Genomic DNA, 20,637 nt, shown 5'->3' with positions numbered 1-20,637 from the left:
TGCTCAATTCACCACACCCCCATCACTCACCTTCCAACAATCTCGATCAATCAGGACTCATACCTCACATTATACACTTCACCCCACCCTCACACACTTAGCACTGTTGCAAGCCTCACACCCACATCTCACAGCTTGCACTCACCAGCAGCTATTCAACCATGACAGCCCATCACCCAAGCAGATTGCACCACACTCACTGCCACGTTTTCGTCTCTCTTGCAGGAAAAGGTGGCGCACAACTGGAGGCAGCAGGAACTAACTGGGGGGAGGTGGGGGCAGAGGCGTGCCTGCATGTTCTAACCCCCATGGAGGAGATGGTGCTGGCCATTGTGGGAAGGGCCATCGCTGAGGCCATGGCCATTGGCGGGGCTGAAGCCATTGAAGATGACAGTATGCTCATACCTAATCCTCCTTCTTTCATCCCACTTCTCCCTCATCCCACAAACTCTTCTGACTGAGAAGCTACAGATGGAGTAAGCACGCATGTCTTAATTTCTCCTCTCCTCACCACAGCCCAACCCTTGTCCCTTTTTCATTTCAGAAACACAAGAACTACAACTGCCCAGGCAGTGGTGGAAGAGCAGGAAGACAGTGAAGATGAAGGGAAAGCGTCACTCAATTTCATATTCGCAGCCACCAACTCAGATACTGACACTGCGCGTAATTTAGGGGATAGCATGGAGCCAAAATCTGCACGTGGTGAGACACTGGGCACAAGTGCACTACAGCCAGGGCAGGGGGAAAGGATAGCGCAGGTACAGCTCACCAGTGGGCGAGTTTACACACTAGTTTGGCTGCAGAGGACTCAGATGAGGACTTTGATGGGCCAGGCTACAGAAGAAGGTTGATGGGTGTACACAACAAAATGCTTGGTGCACTGGAAAGCCTGTGTTCACTGTCAAGGAACATGGAGGAGTCCAGCACTAACTTGGCACAGGGCTTTGTGCAGAACTTCGAGGCCATGCTTTCCAATATGGACCGGGTGGTCGCCTCCATCAGCACACCTGTGGAACCCACCATGATGCAGCGTCTGATGGTCGATGTCTCAGCTTCCATTGCAACACAAACAGCAGCCACCCAGTGTCTGAGTGCTGCAGTGGAAGCTCAGACTGCTGCCATCATGACTCTGGATACCAGTGTTCAAAGGGGCTTCCAAGGTGTCACAGCAGTCCATCAATCTGTTCTCCAGCAGATCAGTAGGATTGCTGAGTCGCTGCCCAGGAGAGTGGTAGTGACTCCGTGGAGCACGAACCTGCTGTTCTCTCCCAGGAAGACAGCATTCATGCGCGAACCACTGCCACTCTGCCAGTGCCCTTGCTGTTGCCTGTCAGCCAGCCAACCTAGACTGCTGCCACCCATGGCGAGGTGGTGCAGTCTGAAGCCCAGGCCCAGAGCTGCTTGAGGCTGTCCTCCAAGACCACTTGCAGTCTCCTCCACTGAAAGTCAGCAGCCTTCCACCAGCCATGCTGCAGCCATCGCGTAGGAGCACTAACACATGCAAAGACACATGAAAGAGGCACTAAGGGAATGCACAAGGGTGATTAGTTTATTTTTACATGCACGATGGCATGATTTAATTTATAAATTTGGATTGGAATGTGTATTTTGTGTTGGCTTTTATTTTTACATTGTGGGCAAGAGGACGATGTGATGGTCAGTGACAGTGGGAAGGTAAGGAGTGTGGGACTGTTGGTGAATGGGGGAATTGGGGTTCCCGTTACTGGTATTGCTCTTGAATCAGTTGTTCACGTACAGCCCGGGCAGAAAGGGGCTGTCTAGATTGCAGCCTCCCTTTCTCATCCTTCTCTTCCTCCACCTTAACCTCCTCCTCAGCTTCTCATCTGATAGGCAGTGGCAAAGGCTGTTCCCTCACGATGGCAGGATTGTGCAGCATGCAGTATACCACGCCAAATATTGAGACTTGCTCAGCCGAGTACTCCAGAGAGTCCAGGCAGCGGAATCATTGCTTCAGGACACCAATGGTCTGCTCTGTCAGGTTTCTTGTGGCAGCATGGCGCTCATTGTACGCCTGCTATGCACGTGTGCATGGGTTACGAACCGGAGTCACGAGCCAGTCGTCAGCGGAGAGCCCTGATTGCCCAGTAGCCACCCTTTGGTTTGCCATGGACTGCAGCATAATTAATGGATCGTGACTGCTGCTAGGCATTGACCTGCATGATATGCTGCCTGTGGTCACACACCAGCTGCATGTTGAGAGAGTGGAATCCCTTTCGATTCAGGTACATGGCAGAGTTGCCATGAGGCGCATGGAAAGCAAAGTGCGTGCAGTCAATGGCACCCTGCACCATGGGAAAGCCTGCAATCCTTGTAAACTCTTGTGCTCGTTCCACCTCCTTCTCTCTGGCAAGAGGGAATTAAATGAAGCTGTCTCTCTTTGCATAGAGAGCTTCATTGACCTCCCTTATGCAGCAGTGCACTACAAATTGCGAGATGTTGCTAATATCTCCAGCAGCAGTCTGGAAGGAACCTGACATATAAAAATTCATGGCCATGGTCACCTTCACTGCCACTGGCAATGCGGTCCTTACCCTGCTCTGAGATTGGAGTTGTGGTTGCAGCAGTTGGCAGATTTTAGTGAAGGCCAACTTGATGAAGCAGAAACATCTCAAATATTGGTTGTTGCTGAAGTTGAGGTAGGAGAACTACTCCCTAAATATGCTGGGCAGATATGGCCTTCTGCTGAGAGCCCTTCTCCTCCTCCTCCTCCTCCCTCTTCTAACAGCTTGTCCTGCTCTGCCTGGCCTCTGCTCATTCTCCCAGTCATGCTCAATGTCAAGAGGAAGGCCTACTAGTGCACCCATGTCTGGGAGCAACTGGTTTGTGTACAAGCCTTTAAGTTACAAAAAAGTACTTCAGCACCAGCCAGACCACTCCATGTAGACTACATAAACTTTTAACAAGTATGGACAAGCACCCGTATAGAATTAAAACGTGTAGAATTACAGCAACAGCCAGAAAAAAATAATCCAGCAACTAACCTGTAAGTAGTTGATGATCCATTTAAGTAGCGCTGGTGGGGTGTCCTTCATGCTTTTGAACACATGTTCAGCTGTGCGAGGTTAAGAGCGGGCATAGGCTGGAGCTGGCAGTCCAAAATGACAGCGCTGGCATCAAATCAGCCAAAAAACAGATGCTACTAAGCCCAATTCGCCCCCACATTGTTTCCACTGCCCCATCAACCTTACTGAAGTCCTTTCGCTCCACTGTGATAATTGTGTTTTTTATCAATATTGCTCCTCCTGTCTATAGATCCTACAGCACGGAATATTTACCTTTCAATCATGCTCAGTTTGGAGCCATGTCTCTGGAATGGCTACTACATCATACCCTTTAAACTGTATTTGTGCCTCTAACTCACTTGTTATATTGCGTGCAATCGTGAACTCTTATCTGGGTGGACAAATGTAAGAAGTCACACAACACCAGGTTATAGTCCAACAGCTTTATTTGAAATCACAAGCTTTCGGAGCGCTGCTCCTTCTTCAGGTGAAGTGGAGAAATGCATAAAGACACAGCTTATATAGTCAGAGAATCATGTCAGATGTTTACAGGTAACCTTTCCAACTGCCATTTATCACACCTCGGCAGAGAGATAATCACAGCAGTCAAAGGTGTGAATGGTGTCCAAACAGGTCAGTCAGGGAAACATTACATCAAAGAACAATGAGGTGGGGTCACAAGGGGTCAAATATTGCAGATGCTGGGGTCTGTATGAAAAACAAAAAAAGACAAAAAACATCTTTTTTGGCTGGAAATCACAGCAGGTCCGGCCGCATCTGTGTAGAGAGAACAAGCCAATGTCGACTCGAGTCTGGATGACCCTGCATCAGGTGGGGTTAAGGTGGGGTTACATGTAGCGTGACATGAACCCAAGATCTCGGTTGAGGCCGTCCTCATGGGTGCGGAACTTGGCTATCAGTTTCTGCTCGACGATTTTGCGTTGTCGTGTGTCTCGAAGGCCACCTTGGAGAATGCTTACCTGAAGATCGGAGGCTGAATGTCCTTGACTGCTGAAGTGTTCCCCGACTGGGAGGGAACACTCCTGCCTGGTGATTGTTGCGCGGTGTCCGTTCATCCGTTGTCGCAGTGTCTGCATGGTCTCGCCGATGTACCATGCTCCGGGGCATCCTTTCCTGCAACGTATGAGGTAGACAACGTTGGCCGAGTCACATGAGTATGTACCATGTACCTGGTGGGTGGTGTCCTCACGTGTGATGATGGTATCTGTGTTGATGATCTGGCATGTCTTGCAGAGGTTGCTGTGGCAGGGTTGTGTGGTGTCGTGGTCGCTGTTCCCCTGAAAGCTGGGTAATTTGCTGTGAACGATGGTCTGTTTGAGGTTAGGCGGCTGTTTGAAAGCGAGTAGTGGAGGCGTGGGGATGGCCTTAGCGAGGTGTTCGTCGTCACCGATGACATGTTGAAGGCTGCGAAGAACATGGCGTAGTTTCTCCGCTCCGGGGAAGTACTGGACGACGAAGGGTACTCTGTTGGTTGTGTCCCGTGTTTGTCTTCTGAGGAGGTCTATGCGATTTTTCGCTGTGGCCCGTCGGAACTGTCGATCGACGAGTCGAGCGTCATATCCCGTTCTTACAAGGGCGTCTTTCAGTGTCTGTAGGTGTCCATCGCGTTCCTCCTCGTCTGAGCAGATCCTGTGTATTCGCAGGGCTTGTCCATAGGGGATGGCTTCTTTAACGTGGTTAGGGTGGAAGCTGGAGAAGTGAAGCATCATGAGGTTGTCCGTGGGCTTGCGGTAGAGTGAAGTGCTGAGGTGTCCGTCTTTGATGGAGATTCGTGTGTCCAGGAATGAGACTGATTCTGAGGAGTAGTCCATGGTGAGTTTGATGGTGGGATGGAACTTGTTGATGTTATCGTGTAGTCTTTTCAGTGATTCTTCGCCGTGGGTCCATAGGAAGAAAATGTCGTCGATGTATCTGGTGTATAGCGTTGGTTGGAGATCCTGTGCAGCGAAGAAGTCTTGCTCGAACTTGTGCATGAAGATGTTTGCGTATTGGGGTGCGAATTTGGTCCCCATGGCTGTTCCGTGTGTTTGGGTAAAGAACTGGTTGTCGAAGGTGAAGACATTGTGGTCAAGGATGAAGCGGATGAGTTGTAGGATGGCGTCTGGAGATTGGCTATTGTTGGTGTTGAGTACTGAGGCTGTCGCAGCGATGCCGTCATCATGGGGGATACTGGTGTAGAGTGCCGAGACGTCCATCGTGGCGAGGAGTGTTCCTGGTTCAACTGGTCCGTGGGTGCTGAGCTTCTGTAAGAAGTCTGTAGTGTCGCGACAGAAGCTGGGGGTTCCCTGTACGATGGGTTTCAGGATGCCCTCGACATATCCAGAGAGGTTCTCACACAGGGTTCCGTTGCCTGATGCGATAGGACGTCCAGGTGTGTTGGCTTTGTGTATCTTTGGGAGGCAGTAGAAGTCTCCCACGCGGGGAGTACGTGGGATGAGAGCATGTAGGATGCTTTGAAGGTCTGGATCGAAGGTTTTGATCAGTCTGTTGAGTTGGCGGGTGTGTTCTTTGGTCGGATCTGCGGGTAACTGTCTGCAGTGTTCCTGGTTGTCCAGTTGTCGGTATACTTCTTTGCAATAGTCCGTTCTGTTCTGTATGACGATGGCACCTCCTTTGTCTGCTGGTTTGATGACGATGTTGCGGTTGGTCTTGAGAGCGTGGATGGCGTTGCGTTGTGCTCGGGTGACATTCTGGACTGTCTTGTGAGTGCGGCTGATGAATCTGGCGTTGATGCATCTCCTGACAGCTTGAGCATACATGTCAAGCTTAGGGCAGCGACCCTCCGGAGGGGTCCAATTTGACTCTTTCTTCTTCGGTTGCTGCACTGCGGATCCCTCTGTCTGCTGTTCCGGATCATTGATTGTCTCATTGGGTTCGCTGCTGACATCTTGGGATTTGTGGAAGAATTCCCGGAGCCTCATTCTCCTGATGAATTCCTCTGTGTCTGCCGCGAGACCGATGGGGTCCATTTTGGTGGTGGGGCAGAAATTGAGCCCTCGGCTGAGAACTTCAATTTCGTCTGGTTGAAGGGTGTGGTCAGACAGGTTGACGATGGATTTCCTTGTGGTTTCAACCGTGGTACCGGGGGAGGCTTGGTTGCTGCTGCTGGTGATGGCAAGTTTCTCAAGCTTCCTGTTCTTGGTGTGCATGTAGGTAGCGTAGTTCCGTTGCCTTGTTTGTTTGGCGGTGTCTCGTAGCTGGTCTGCTGCATCCTGAGCACAGGCCGAGAACATGGACTCCATCTCGGTTTCGAGGTTGCGGCGTCTGCTGTAGAGCTGGTGTACGAGATGGTTGAGGAGTGTGCGAGAGGTACGACGGCAGAGTCTCTCAGCGTAGTCTGCGTTGTAGGTCGACTTGAGTGGGTTAGTGATCTGTAGTCCTTTCGGGATCTTGTCTGCTTTCTTGCATCTCTGTAGAAACTTGATGTCTGTGTCGATATGCGCGATCTTCTTGGAGATCCTCTCCACTTTGAGCCGGCAGTTTGTGGTGTCGATAGTAGCCATGGTGTGGAGATGCCGGAGTTGGACTGGGGTGGACAAATGTAAGAAGTCACACAACACCAGGTTATAGTCCAACAGCTTTATTTGAAATCACAAGCTTTCGGAGCGCTGCTCCTTCTTCAGGTGAAGTGGAGAAATGCATAAAGACACAGCTTATATAGTCAGAGAATCATGTCAGATGTTTACAGGTAACCTTTCCAACTGCCATTTATCACACCTCGGCAGAGAGATAATCACAGCAGTCAAAGGTGTGAATGGTGTCCAAACAGGTCAGTCAGGGAAACATTACATCAAAGAACAATGAGGTGGGGTCACAAGGAGTCAAATATTGCAGATGCTGGGGTCTGTATGAAAAACAAAAAAAGACAAAAAACATCTTTTTTGGCTGGAAATCACAGCAGGTCCGGCCGCATCTGTGTAGAGAGAACAAGCCAATGTCGACTCGAGTCTGGATGACCCTGCATCAGGTGGGGTTACATGTAGCGTGACATGAACCCACTTTGCTCATACCCACTTTGGTCTTTTTCTCACACTTTCTGACTTATAGGGGTAGATTTTCCTAAAGCTGTCAGGAAGGAGGAGGGACTACAACTTTCGGGTTTTAGTCCCGCCTACATCGACGTTCAGCCAATCCACGCGATTTTCCTTTGATTGACCTTGTTAAGCCCGCCCAGCGGGCTCAGCAGGCCAATTAAGGGCCACCCGGCAACAGGTGACATCACAGACTGAAATTTCATCTGTCAAGAGGTCTTGGCAGATGAAATATCAGTGTTTCACAGCTGTTTGAAGCTGTCAAACACTGACAGTCTGACTTCTAACCTGAGTCCTTCTACACAGACTCAGTTAGAACTGTCACCGGCAATGAAAGCTGAAGGCTGTCACTTTTGACAGCTCACGGCCATTCAGCTTTCTACGCCGGCTGAATGATGGACTCCCAAAACCTAGAGGAAGAAAGGCTGTAAAGGTAAGTACAGGTAATTTAAACTTCTTTACACACTTTAGACACACCAAACACACTTACCTCTGCACTCATGCACCCATCACTCACCTGAACACCGACATCTCGACCCCTCCAAGTCCTTCAACCCGACGGCCCGCCTGCTCTAACCTGGCGTGGTTTGGAGCCGTCGGGAATCCCACACGACACCCCTCAAAATAGGGATTAGGCTAAAAACTGCCTGTTAACTACCTGTTAACAGGCAGTTAATTGGCACTAATCCCTTCCCGCCTCGGGTCGGTGGGTCCCAGTGCAGGGCGGGTACCCGCCTCCCCTGAAACTTACGTGGAGGCGGGTTTTGGGCGGGATGGTGTCGGGACCCCCGAAATCGGGATTTTCCCCCCGCACGCCTGAAACCCCGCCTGACGGCTCCAGAAAAATCTACCCCATAGTGTGGATTTTGCCCTTCCACCCCCCTAACTAGTTTAAATCTTTTCCCAATGCCCTATTTACCCTTTCCACAAGGACACGGGTACCTTCCCGATTTAGGTATCCCTGGCCCCAAAAGTGGCCCCACTGTCCAAGGAATCTGAAGCCCTCCCTTCTACACCATCCTTCCTGCCACAGGTTGACAGTCCTAATCTTTCTCTCCCTGTCTAGTCCAGCATGTGGCACTGGGAGGGATGTGGGTCCAATCCTCTGTACATGTGGGAAGAGTTGATGGTGACAGTTCAGTGTCCAAATATTCCTGTTGGAATTGTCCTCCACTCTTTACAGGTGAGGCGTCATCAACCACCAACATGCACACCTGTGTAAGAATGGTGTCTGATAAGAGGATGGTGCCTCTCGTCAGCCATCAAGTGGATACAGGGCCCCTCTACATCAATCACAGCTCGAGAAATACAATGCAGCATATATCCAACAGCTTCCTATTCCCTTAATCTCTCTCAGCAAATAGAGTCAGCCCGGGAGTGGGAGGTGGAGACAGCCACACAACACCATCACTTTAACAGAGAAAGCCTCTTCATCTTAGCAGGGCAGGCGTCTCACCTTTTCAGAAAAAACAGATCAACTGCTGGTGGGAGCATAGCACGAGTTGAGGGGAGGTATCAGACCGGCAGCCGGCCCTTCACAGAGCGTATCAGACCGGGCAGCCGGCCCTTCACGGAGCGTATCAGACCGGGCAGCTGGCCCTTCATAGAGCGTATCAGACCGGGCAGCCGGCCCTTCACAGAGCGTATCAGACCGGGCCCTTCACAGAGCATATCAGACCGGGCCCTTCACAGAGCGTATCAGACCAGGCAGCCGGCCCTTCACAGAGCGTATCAGACCAGGCAGCCGGCCCTTCACAGAGCGTATCAGACCGGGCAGCCGGCCCTTCACAGAGCTCCATAATACCAGTCAACACTCCTGCGTTGCCCAGTGATAAAGACAGTGCTTGATTGAAGGATGCTGTAAAATGCTTTGCAGGAGTGTCTGACTCAGTTGCCTAGAACCATGGGCAGGGATCCTCCTGGATACAAGCAATTATCTTGCTCATTGAATCCTCAATCTCAGAGGGAATAGCTGAAGCACGTACAAGCTCAGTTCCTGCAAACAGCTGCTTTGGGCGTCAAGTGTGCAGCAAGTCCAGATTTGCTAGTCTGGGGCAAAGAATGGAAAGCCCTAAGGAGGTAACACATGTGCTGGAGCAGCACATAGGTTGCTGCTGGCCTTGTTCATCCAGTAGCAGTAAGGCATTGTCGGCAGTTACGTCCTTGGGCTGGTGAGCACGAAGACTGAGAGGTGGAACTGGAGGAGCATCCTTCAGGAGGAGTACCTGCCTATCAGGTAATTACAGGACCACCCATCATATTGAAAGCATTGTACCTGGAGCCACAGACGAGAGCCTGCAATTTCTCTGTAGTCACCCTGTTTGATATAATGTGTGCCAGTTTCAAGACATGTCTTGGCTCAGTCACACTGCAAAAGGCAACCAGGTCAGAAGTGGGGGTGTTCGCTGATGATTCCACAGTTTTCAGTTCTATTCACAACTCCTCAGATAATGAAGCTGTCTATGCCCGCATGCGGCAAGACCTGGACGACACTCAGGCTTGGGCTGATAAGTGGCAAGTTACATTCGCACCACACAAGTGACAGGAAATGACTATCACCAACAAGAGAACATCAGGGAAAAATAGAAAGAAGTCAAAGCTAAAGTCACTATATCTGAATGTGCGAAGCATTTGCAACAAAATAGATGAATTAATAGCGCAGATAGAAATTAATAGGTTTTAATCGAATAGCCATTATGGAGACATTGTTGCAATGTGGCCAAGGTTGGGAACTAAATATTCCCGGATACTGAACTTTTAGAATAGACGGGCAAAGTGGAAAAGGAGGAGGGGAGCCCTGATAATAAAGGATGGGATAAAGACAGTAGAGAGAAAGGATCTTAGCTCCGAAAATCAAGAAGTAGAATCAGTTTGGGTGGAGCTAAGAAACAGCAAGAGGCAGAAAACATTGGTGGGAGTTGTTTATAGGCCCCCAAACAGTAGTTGTAATGTAGGGCAGAGTATAAATCAGGAAATTAGAGGCGCATGTAACAAGGGTAATACAGTAATCATGGGGGACTTTAATCTACATATGGACTGGGCAAACCAAATTTGCAGTAATAGTGTGGAGGGCGAATTCATGGAATGTATGCAAGATAGTTTTCTAGATCAGTATGTTGAGGAACCAACCAGGGAACAGGCTATTTTAGATCTAGTATTGTGCAACGAGAAAGGGTTAATTAATAACCTTGTAGTAAAGAGGCCTTTAGGGAAGGGTGACCATAATAGGGAAGAGTGACCATAATATAAGAATTTTATATTGAGTTTGAAAGTGATTTAGTTAAATCCGAAACTAGGGTCTTAAATCTAAACAAAGCAAACTATGTAGGTATGAAGGGCGAGTTGGCTAAGGTAGATTGGGAAACAACATTAAAAGGTATGATGGTAGACAAGCAGTGGCTAGCATTTAAAGAATTAATACATAATTTACAACAAATATACATTCATTTAAGACACAAAAACCCCACAGGAAAAGTGGTCCAACTGTGACTAACAAGAGAAGTTAAAAATAGTATTAGATCAAAGGAAGAAGCTTATAATGTTGCCAAAAAGAATAGTAAGCCTGAGGATTGGGAGGATTTTAGAATTCAGCAAAGGAGGACCAAGGAATTGATAAAGAAAGGGAAAATAGAATATGAGAGTAAATTAGCGAGAGACATAAAAACAGACTGTAAAAGCTTCTATAGGAATATAAAAAGGAAAAGATTAGCGAAAGTAAATGTGGGTCCCTTACAGGCTGAGACAGGAGAAATTATAATGGGGAATAAGGAAATGGCAGAGAAATTAAACAAGCACTTCTGTGTCTGTCTTCACGGAAGAAGACACAAAAAAGTTCCTGAAAATAGTGGAGAATGAGGAACTGAAAGAAATTAGTATGATTAAAAAATAATACTGGAGAAATTAATCGGACTGAAAGCCGATAAATCCCCATGACCTGAGGCATACATTCTAGGGTTTTGAAAGAGGTGGTTATAGAGATAATGGATGCATTGGTTGTCATTTTCCAAAATTCTGTAGATTCTAGAACGGTTCCCGTGAATTGGAAGGTGGCAAATGTGAAAAAATGTGAAATTATCCACTTTGGTAGGAAAAATAGAAAAGCAGAGTATTTTTTAAATGGTGAGAGATTAGGAAATGTTGGTGTTCAGAGGGACCTGGTGTCCTTGTACACGAATCACTGAAAGTTAACATGCAGGTACAGCAAGCAATTAGGAAAGCAAATGCTATGTTGGCCTTTATTACAAGAGGATTTGAGAATAAGAGTAAAGACGTCTTACTGCAATTATACAGGGTCCTGGTGAGACCACACCTGGAGTATTGTGTACAGTTTTGGTCTCCTTACCTAAGGAAGGATATACTTGCCATAGAGGGAGTGCAACGAAGGTTCACCAGACTGGTTCCTGGGATGGGGGATTGTCCTATGAGGAGAGATTGAGTAGACTAGGCCTATATTCTCTAGAGTTTAGAAGAATGAGAGGTGATCTCATTGAAACATACAAAATTCTTACAGGGCTTGACAGTGTAGATGCAGGGAGGATGTTTCCCTGGCTGGGGTGTCTAGAACCAGGGGTCACAGTCTCAGAATAAGGGGTTGGTCATTTAGGACTGAGATGAGGAGAAATTTCTTCACTCAGAGGGTGGCGAATCTTTGGAATTCTCTGCCCCAGAGGGCTGTGGAGGCTCAGTCGTTGAGTATATTCAAGACAGAGAGCGACAGATTTTTGGATACTAAAGGAATCAAGGGATATGGGAATAGGGCAGGAAAGTGGAGTTGAGGTAGGAGATCAGCCATGATCTTATTGAATGGCGGAGCAGGCTCGAGGGGCGAAATGGCCGACTCCTGGTCCTATTTCTTATGTTCTTATTGTGTTCATTAAATGGAGGCTGCAAGCAGCCAGCACATCATCCCTGTCCTACACATCTTCGCTGGACCACACTGTACTGCACCTCTCGAGTGTCCCAGGCAATGGAATCATTGCTCCAGGAGTTCAAAATACTGCCCTTGTTTTGACAGGCACCTCAGTATAACACTACTCAGCTCTGTTGGTTATCACAGTGACTGGTGTCATCATCCAAGGTCAAAAAGGATAGCTGGGCTACCCCAGTAATCATCCATCCAACTTTCCATCGCCATGGAATAGACCTATTGCAGATTCAGGACTGATACAGCTCCCAGGACCCCTAGCATTAGAGGTGAAGATCTCAAGGATGACACCACCTATTATCTGCATATTGACTATTATCCTTTTCTATTTCTCTATTCCAAGGCTTGGCCAGATTGAGGCTGAATGGGCCCATGTGTACAATCGATGACACCCTACACCCTTGGGAAAGTGCAAATGTCAAAGAAGCCTAGCTGCCTGGGTGTCTGTGGCTATGGCTCCATGCCAAAGTGCTTATTGCAGGGCATGTGCCTGAGCATCAGTGGAAGCATCAGTGCTCCGAGGAATGCTTCCCTTCTGTCAAATCATCCATGGCAGCTTGGAGAAGTGCAAACATTCAGGACTGTGCACACTTTAAGAACCACAGGGAGAGCTGCGCTCAGCGTGAATAGCCCTGGTGGCTGATCTTCAGGCCCTGAGATGGTCGAGGAGTTACAGTGGGTACCTGCTGCCAGGGATGCCAGGCAGCATAGACTCTCTTTCAGCCTTCTGCCTTATTGTGTATTTCCCTCATTCGCCCAGCGTCAGAATAGACCCACCACAATGGCGGGCACATTATGCACCTGCCCGCATCATTGGCCGGAAAATATGACAGGCGGACACAGAAACTCGAGTCTCAGGAGCTTGGAACTATGACCTTTAGCGACCAGGCGGGTATAATCCTGTATATTTCCGTGGGAGTTTGAATTTATTGTATCCCAGCCTACTGTTGATGAAGGCTGCCCTCAGTGGGTGAGGCCCCCAACTGATGGTGTGGAATCCCCCCCGCCCCGGGTTTAATAGGAAGACTTCAATTAACATTGACCCCAAAATTCCAGTATAAGCTCCCGCCCCCTTCCGTGCTGATGTCACTGAAAGAGGTGGGACTGGCGGGATGGCATCATCCAATTCAATTCAATTCAATTCAAATCGCTTTATTGGCATGACAAGTTACATCTTATGTTGCCAAAACATCGGAAAACATTCATGTTTGTACTCAAAAATACAGATCTATCCATACAGTGTATAAACAGATATATCCCTGAGTATAAATATACTTTCATATAATTTATATATACTCTTTTCTTATCTTTAGTGGTTGTCCCTCTGTTTATGGCAAGCTGTAACATAGTGTGCCACTAGTGTTACGCAATTTCTCTCTTCCCCTAGTAGGTATGGGAGTTTTTGGTCGTCATTCAAATTTCTGAATTCCGGGCATATTTTTGTGAATTTTGGGTAGAAATTCTCTCTTATGCCCTGATATTTTCTACAAGCTGTGAGGAAGTGCATCTCTGTCTCCACCACTCCCTGACTGCAGTGAGAGCATATCCTGTCCTCTCTTGGTAGCCGGGTCTGTCTGTGTCTACCTTTTTCGATCGCCAGGTTATGTTCACTAAGTCTGTACATTGTCAAAGTTTTTCTCAGTTTGCTATCCTTTACCATGGTCAGATAATCAGCCATGTTGTATTGTCTGTTTAGGGCCAAGTAGCAATTGAGTTTGCTTTGGGTTTTTGTTGTTTCTGCCCAATATGACAGATATTTTTCCTTTTGCTTAGCGACGATTGTGTTGGGTCGAATTCTTTGTGTTACGCTGTCACTGTCCTGGGGCTGGTTATTGTTAGTAGTGTATCCACTGGAATTCCTCCCAGTTCTGCTCCTGTTGTCACCAGTGTTATGTGAAGCAGGGACACCGAACGTGACAGGACCGCATTCTTGCAGAAATGGAGCCAAGAAGATTTTGTAATGCGGAGTTCCTTATGGCACCCGATCTTTCAGGAACATTGAAAGAAAATAATTTGCATTTCTATAGTGCCTGTCACGACCTCAGGACGTTCCAAAGCGCTTTACAACTGATTAAGTAATTTTGAAGTGTAGTCACTGATATAATGTAGAAACATGACAGCCAATTCACACACAGCAAGATCCAACAAACAGCAACGTGATAATGTCCAGATACTATGCTTTCAGTGATGCTGGTTGAGGGATAAATGTTTGCCAGGACACCGGGAGAACACCCCTGCTCTTCTTTGAAATAGTGCCGTGGGATCTTTAACATCAACCTGAGAGGGCAGATTTAAAGTCTCATCCAAAAGACAGCCCCTCTGAGTGCTGAGAGTTGGGTGAGTCAGGGAGTTAGGAGAGGCAAGGCCTCAGAGCTTTGGCGGGTGCTTCAGTGGTAGAGCGGGCCTACAAAGGGCTCTAGAGACCAGGTAAGGCTTACTTTACTGGTGGTATTGAATTAATTTAATTTAAATTGATTAAAGGGGTAGGTCATGCCAGGAGAGCCCAGCCCCGTGATGTGCTCCTCTTTCTCTATGTGGGAATTCAGGGACGCTGCCAGTGTCCCTGACCAACACGTGTGCCAGAAATGCATCCAGCTGCAGCTACTAACGGGCCGTCTTGGGGCACTGGAGCTGCGGGTGGATGGGTTGTGGAGCATTCACGATGCTGAGAGGGTTGCGAATTACTCGTACAGTGAGTTGGTCACACCGCAGGGTAGGGCTGCACAGGCAGAAGGGAAATGGGTGACCACCAGGCGGAACAATAGAAGCAGGCAGGTAGTGCAGGGGACCCCTGTGGCCATCCCCCTTTCAACCAGGTATACCGCTTTGGATACTGTTGGGGGGGGATGACTTACCAGGGGAAGGCAGCAGCAGCCAACTTCCTGGCACTGGGGGTGTTCCTGCTGCCCAGGAAGGGAGGAAAAAGAGTGGGAGAGCAATAGTGGTAGGGGATTCTACAGTAAGGGGAACAGATAGGCGTTTCTGTGGCCGTAGACGTGAATCCAGGATGGTTTGTTGCCTCCCTGGTGCCAGGGTCAAGGATGTCACTGAGCGGCTGCAGGGCATTCTGGAGGGGGAGGGCGAACAGCCAGAGGTCGTGGTCCACATTGGTACCAACGACATAGGTAAAAAGAGGGATGAGGTCCTGCAGCAAGAATTTAGGGAGCTAGGTAGAAGATTAAAGAGCAGGACCTCAAAGGTTGTAATCTCTGGATTACTCCCGGTGCCACGTGCTAGTGAGTATACGAATAGGAAGATAGAACAGATGAATGCGTGGCTAAAGGGATGGTGCAGGAGGGAGTGCTTTAGTTTCCTGGATCACTGGGTCTGCTTCTGGGAAAGGTGGGACTTGTACAAGTCGGACGGTTTACACCTGAACCAGAGGGGGACCAATATCCTTGCGGGGAGGTTTGCTAGCACTGTTGGGGGGGGTTTAAACTAACTTGGCAGGGGGATGGGATACAGAGTGGAGCAAGAGTAGGGGGTGATTTACAGCCAAATACGGAGGAAAAAACAAGTCAGCTGGGAAGGCAGAGCAAATATGTGAAGGCAAAAGGGAATATGGCAAGGCTGGAAGGCATTTATTTTAATGCAAGGAGTCTTGCAAATAAGGTGGATGAACTGAAGTTGTTGTTGAACACATGGGAGTACGATATTGTTGCTATCACGGAGACATGGTTGAGGGAGGGTCAGGGCAGCACGGTGGCATAGTGGTTAGCACTGTTGCCTCACAGCGCCAGAGACCCGGGTTCGAATCCGGCCTCGGGCGACTGTCTGTGTGGAGTTTGCACATTCCGTGTTTGCGTGGGTTTTCTCCGGGTGCTCCGGTTTCCTCCCACAGTCCAAAGATGTGCGGGTTAGGTTGATTGGCTATGATAAATTGACCCTTAGTGTTAGGGGGATTAAATACGTGGGGTTACGGGGATAGGGTGGGATATGTGTTGGTGTAGGGGTTACGGGGATTGGGTGGGATATGTGTCGGTGCAGGCTCGATGGGCCGAAATGGCCTCTATCTGCACTGTGGGGTTTCTGTGATTTCTGTGATGTGTTGGTGTAGGGGTTACGGGGATCGGGTGGGATATGTGTCGGTGCAGGCTCGATGGGCCGAAATGGCCTCTATCTGCACTGTGGGATTTCTGTGATTCTGTGACTGGCAGCTCAATATTCCGGGGTATACAATCTTCAGGCGAGACAGAGGGGGGTGTAAAAGGGGAGGGGGTGTTGCAATATTAATTAAGGAGTCACTTACTGCTGTAAGGAGGGATGATATATTAGCGGGTTCCTCTAATGAGGCCATATGGGTAGAACTTAAAAACAAAAAGGGGGCAAGCACTTTGCTGGGAGTGTACTATAGGCCCCCAAACAGTCAGGGGGAGATAGAGGAACAGATATGTAGGCAAATCTCAGAGAAGTGCGAAAATAATAGGGTAATAATAGTGGGGGATTTCAACTTCCCCAATATTAATTGGGATAGTCAGAGTGTGAAAGGCTTAGAGGGTGCAGAATTCTTAAAGTGCATCCAGGAGAGCTTTTTGAGCCAACATGTAGAAAGTCCTACAAGAGAGGGGGCGGTACTGGACCTAATTCTAGGGAATGTAGCCGGGCAAGTGGTGGAAGTGTCAGTAGGAGAGCATTTTGGCGACAGTGACCATAATTCGGTGAGATTTAAGGTGGTCATGGAAAAAGACAAAGACGGCCGGGAAATAAGGGTTCTAAATTGGGGGAAGGCCAATTTTAATATGATAAGGCAGGATCTGGCCAAAGTGGACTGGGAGCAGCTACTTATAGGAAAATCCACATCAAAGCAGTGGGAGACTTTCAGAAAGGAAATGGAGAGAGTACAACGCCAACATGTTCCCGTAAAGGTCAAGGGTGGGACCAACAAGCAAAGGGAACCTTGGATGACAAGGGATATACAAAAATGCATTAGGAAAAAAAGGGGGGCTTTTGGCAGTTACAAAAGACTAAAGACGGAGGAAGCCCTAGAGGAATATAAAAAGTGCAGGGGCATACTTAAAAAAGAAATTAGGAGAGCGAGGAGGGGCCATGAAATAACACTGGCGAGCAAAATAAAGGAAAATCCTAAGATGTTTTATAAGTATATTAAGGGCAAGAGGATAACCAGGGAAAGGGTAGGGCCCATTAGGGACCAAAGTGGCAATCTGTGTGTAGAGCCAGATGATGTAGGCGGGGTTTTAAATGAATTTTTTGCATCTGTGTTCACTATGGAGAAAGACGATGTAGACATAGAAATCGGGCAAGGGGACTGTGATATACTTGAACATATTAGCATCGAGAGGGAGGAGGTACTAGCGGTTTTAGCAGGCCAAAAAGTGGATAAATCCCCAGGCCCGGACGAGATGTATCCCAGGCTGCTGTGTGAGGCAAAGGAGGAGATTGCAGGGGCTCTGACACAAATTTTCAGAACCTCTCTGGCCACAGGGGATGTACCAGAGGACTGGAGAACAGCTAACGTAGTACCATTATTCAAGAAGGGTAACAGTGATAAACCAGGGAATTACAGGCCAGTGAGCCTAACATCTGTGGTAGGGAAATTATTGGAAAAAATTCTGAGGGACAAAATTAGTCTCCACTTGGAGAGGCAAGGATTAATCGGGGATAGTCAGCATGGCTTTGTCAAGGGTAAATCATGTCTGACCAATCTGATTGAATTTTTCGAGGGGGTGACAAGGTATGTGGATGAGGGAAATGCTGTGGATGTGGTATACATGGACTTCAGTAAGGCTTTTGACAAAGTCCCGCATAGGAGACTGGTCAAGAAGGTAAGAGCCCATGGGATCCAGGGTGCCTTGGCACGTTGGTTCCTAAACTGGCTGAGTGGCAGGAGGCAGAGGGTGATGGTCGAAGGTTGCTTTTGTGACTGGAAGCCTGTGTCCAGTGGGTTCCTCAGGGATCGGTGCTGGGTCCCTTGCTGTTTGTGATCTACATAAATGATTTGGATGAGAATGTAAAATGTATGATCAGTAAGTTCGCAGATGACACGAAAATTGGTGGGGTGGTAAATTGCAAGGAGGAAAGCCTCAGGCTACAGGACGATATAAACGGGTTGGTCAGATGGGCGGAAAAGTGGCAAACGGAATTTAACCCTGAAAAGTGCGAGATGATGCATTTTGGATGGACAAATAAGGCAAGGGAATACACAATGAGTGGTAGGACCCTAGGAAGTACAGAGGGTCAGAGGGACCTTGGTGTACATGTACATAGATCCCTGAAGGCAGCGGAACAGGTAGGTAAGGTGGTTAAAAAGGCATATGGGATACTTGCCTTCATTAGCCGAGGCATAGAATATAAGAGCAGGGAAGTTATGATGGAGCTGTACAAAACGCTGGTAAGGCCACAGCTGGAGTACTGTGTGCAGTTCTGGTCGCCTCACTATAGGAAGGATGTGATTGCTTTGGAGAGGGTGCAGAGAAGAGTCACCAGGATGTTACCTGGGATGGAGCGCCTCAGCTATGAAGAAAGGCTAAACAGGCTGGGGTTGTTTTCCTTGGAGCAAAGAAGGCTGAGGGGGGACCTGATTGAGGTGTACAAAATGATGAGGGGCATAGATACGGTAGATAAAGAGGAACTTTTCCCCTTAGTAGGGGGGTCAATAACAAGGGGGCATAGATTCAAGGTAAGGGGCAGGAGGTTTAGAGGGGATTTGAGGAGGAACTTTTTCACCCAGAGGGTGGTTGGAGTCTGGAACTCACTGCCTGAAAGGGTGGTAGAGGCAGGAGCCCTCACAACATTCAAGAAGCATTTGGATGAGCACTTGAAATGCCATTGCATACAAGGCTATGGACCAAATGCTGGAAAATGGGATTAGACTGGACAGGGATTGATGGACAGCGCAGACACGATGGGCCGAAGGGCCTCTTTCTGTGCTGTATAACTCTATGGCCTAGAAATTCAGTATAGCCACTTTTGGGGCGCTAAAGTCGGGCGGCCGCTAAAGTTTGCGCCCGGCGCAAAGTCGCGCCACCTTCGCCGATATTCAGTCGCATCGCCCCAAGAGGTTGCTGCTGCGCTAAAACAGGCGATGCACGACTATGTTTAGGCGCTAAGCCGGCGGTGCAGAGCGATACCCCCGAGGCCAGGCACAGCGCCGGTGCGGCGAGTTGTTGATTGACGGCAGACACTCTGGCGCCGGTCAGCTCTTAAAGGGGGAGGGTGGATTTGTTTGCCTGCCACGCCCTGCACACTGCAGCCCTCAACCTAGGCCTGACCAGTTCAGCTTCATCTGCACAACGCCCAGGGCTATGGAGAAGGCCAGGGAGAGAGCGCAGCACTTCAGCGACGGTGACCTGAGGCTGCTGGTTGGCGGAGTGGAGCGCAGGCGCCATGTTCTGTTCCCAGAAGGTGGCAAGAGGCCGCTGCCCAGCGCCTACCGGAAAGCCTGGAGGGAGGTCTCAAACAGGGTGTCTTCCAACAGCGTGGTTGCCAGGACTCCTGTGCAATGCCGGAAGAAGTTCAACGACCTCACTCGGGTTGTCAGGGTGAGTACCCTTTCCAGTGTCCTCCTCATCCCTGCATGTGCACCTCACTTTATGGGCAAAGGGACCTGAAAGCCCTAATGGCCAGCCCTCATCCAGCAGCTATGGGACTGGCATGAAAATCACTTGCACATTCAGCACTTTACACACTGTACAAGCTATTCGACCATGGGAGGCATTGCAGACAAGATCAGGGCTTCACACTGTACAAGCTATTCGACCATGGGAGGCATTGCAGACAGGATCAGGGCTTCACACTGTACAAGCTATTCGACCATGGGAGGCAGTGCAGACAGGATCAGGGCTTCACACTGTACTTAGAGGCCGTCCTTTCTCTTGCAGGCCAAGGTGGCGCACAACCGGCGGAGACGAACTGAGACCGGGGGAGGCCGTCCTGATGTCAAAGAGCTCTCCGACCTCGACCAGCGTGTGGAGCGCATTACGGCAGGCCGGCTGATTGGCCCCGTCGCCAGTGGAGATGCCGACCCTGTTCTGGGCACCAATGGTAAGGGCATCACCTTTTTGACCTCTCTCGTTCCACTTGCGCCTCAGATCAGCTTCCTTTGACACTGTCCGACCAATGCAGTGAATGGCACCACTCATGCCTCCCTCGCTGCCGCCCTGTCCTCACTCTAAAGCTACTCTTGTGCCTTCCTGCTTTCAGATGGTGAATCTCCAGGTGAGGAGGCGGGCCCTCAAGCTGCCACTGTCAGCGCTTCCGAATTAGAGGAAGAGGAAGCCGGCCCATCAGTGCCACCCTCAGCCGCGCCAGCCCATGGCGATGAAGGGGACACGTCTTCCCTGGAGGGGAGCCGGGGGGAAGGGTCAGAGGAGAGTGAAGCTCCGGGGCCCAGCGGCCTGCAGCAATGCGGGAGGGGTGGGGAAGCTCGGCGGACTTCTCCCCAGAGGGTGAGTGCGGCCTCCAGTCCTGTGACGGTCAGCGCAGAGGAGGTGCGGCTCCTGGAGGAAATGGCCGTCCAGGCTGAGCGCAGGCACAATGAGCTCATGGCTGCAGTGGCAAGGATGCCTGGCTCCATTGAGTCTTTGTCAAGGAGTGTGCAGCAATTTGGAGCAGCACAGGCCAGGAGTCTACAGGACTTCACGGCAGCACATGCGGACACAGACCAGGGCCACACGGGCAC

At 49.3% G+C, this 20,637-nt stretch overlaps 1 protein-coding gene across 1 annotated transcript in view; it reads right to left on the bottom strand.

Moving 5' to 3' along the window:
- The window catches only part of aldh1a3 (aldehyde dehydrogenase 1 family, member A3), a 264,382-nt gene that overhangs the window by 118,612 nt on the left and 125,133 nt on the right, over positions 1 to 20,637 (bottom strand). The gene's annotated exons all lie outside the window — the stretch shown is intronic.

Source organism: Somniosus microcephalus, chromosome 27, assembly GCF_052327205.1.
Source record: "Somniosus microcephalus isolate GS21.2 chromosome 27, FLI_Smic_1.0, whole genome shotgun sequence".
Lineage (NCBI taxonomy): Eukaryota > Metazoa > Chordata > Chondrichthyes > Squaliformes > Somniosidae > Somniosus > Somniosus microcephalus.
This window is presented reverse-complemented; position numbering and strand designations above follow the sequence as displayed.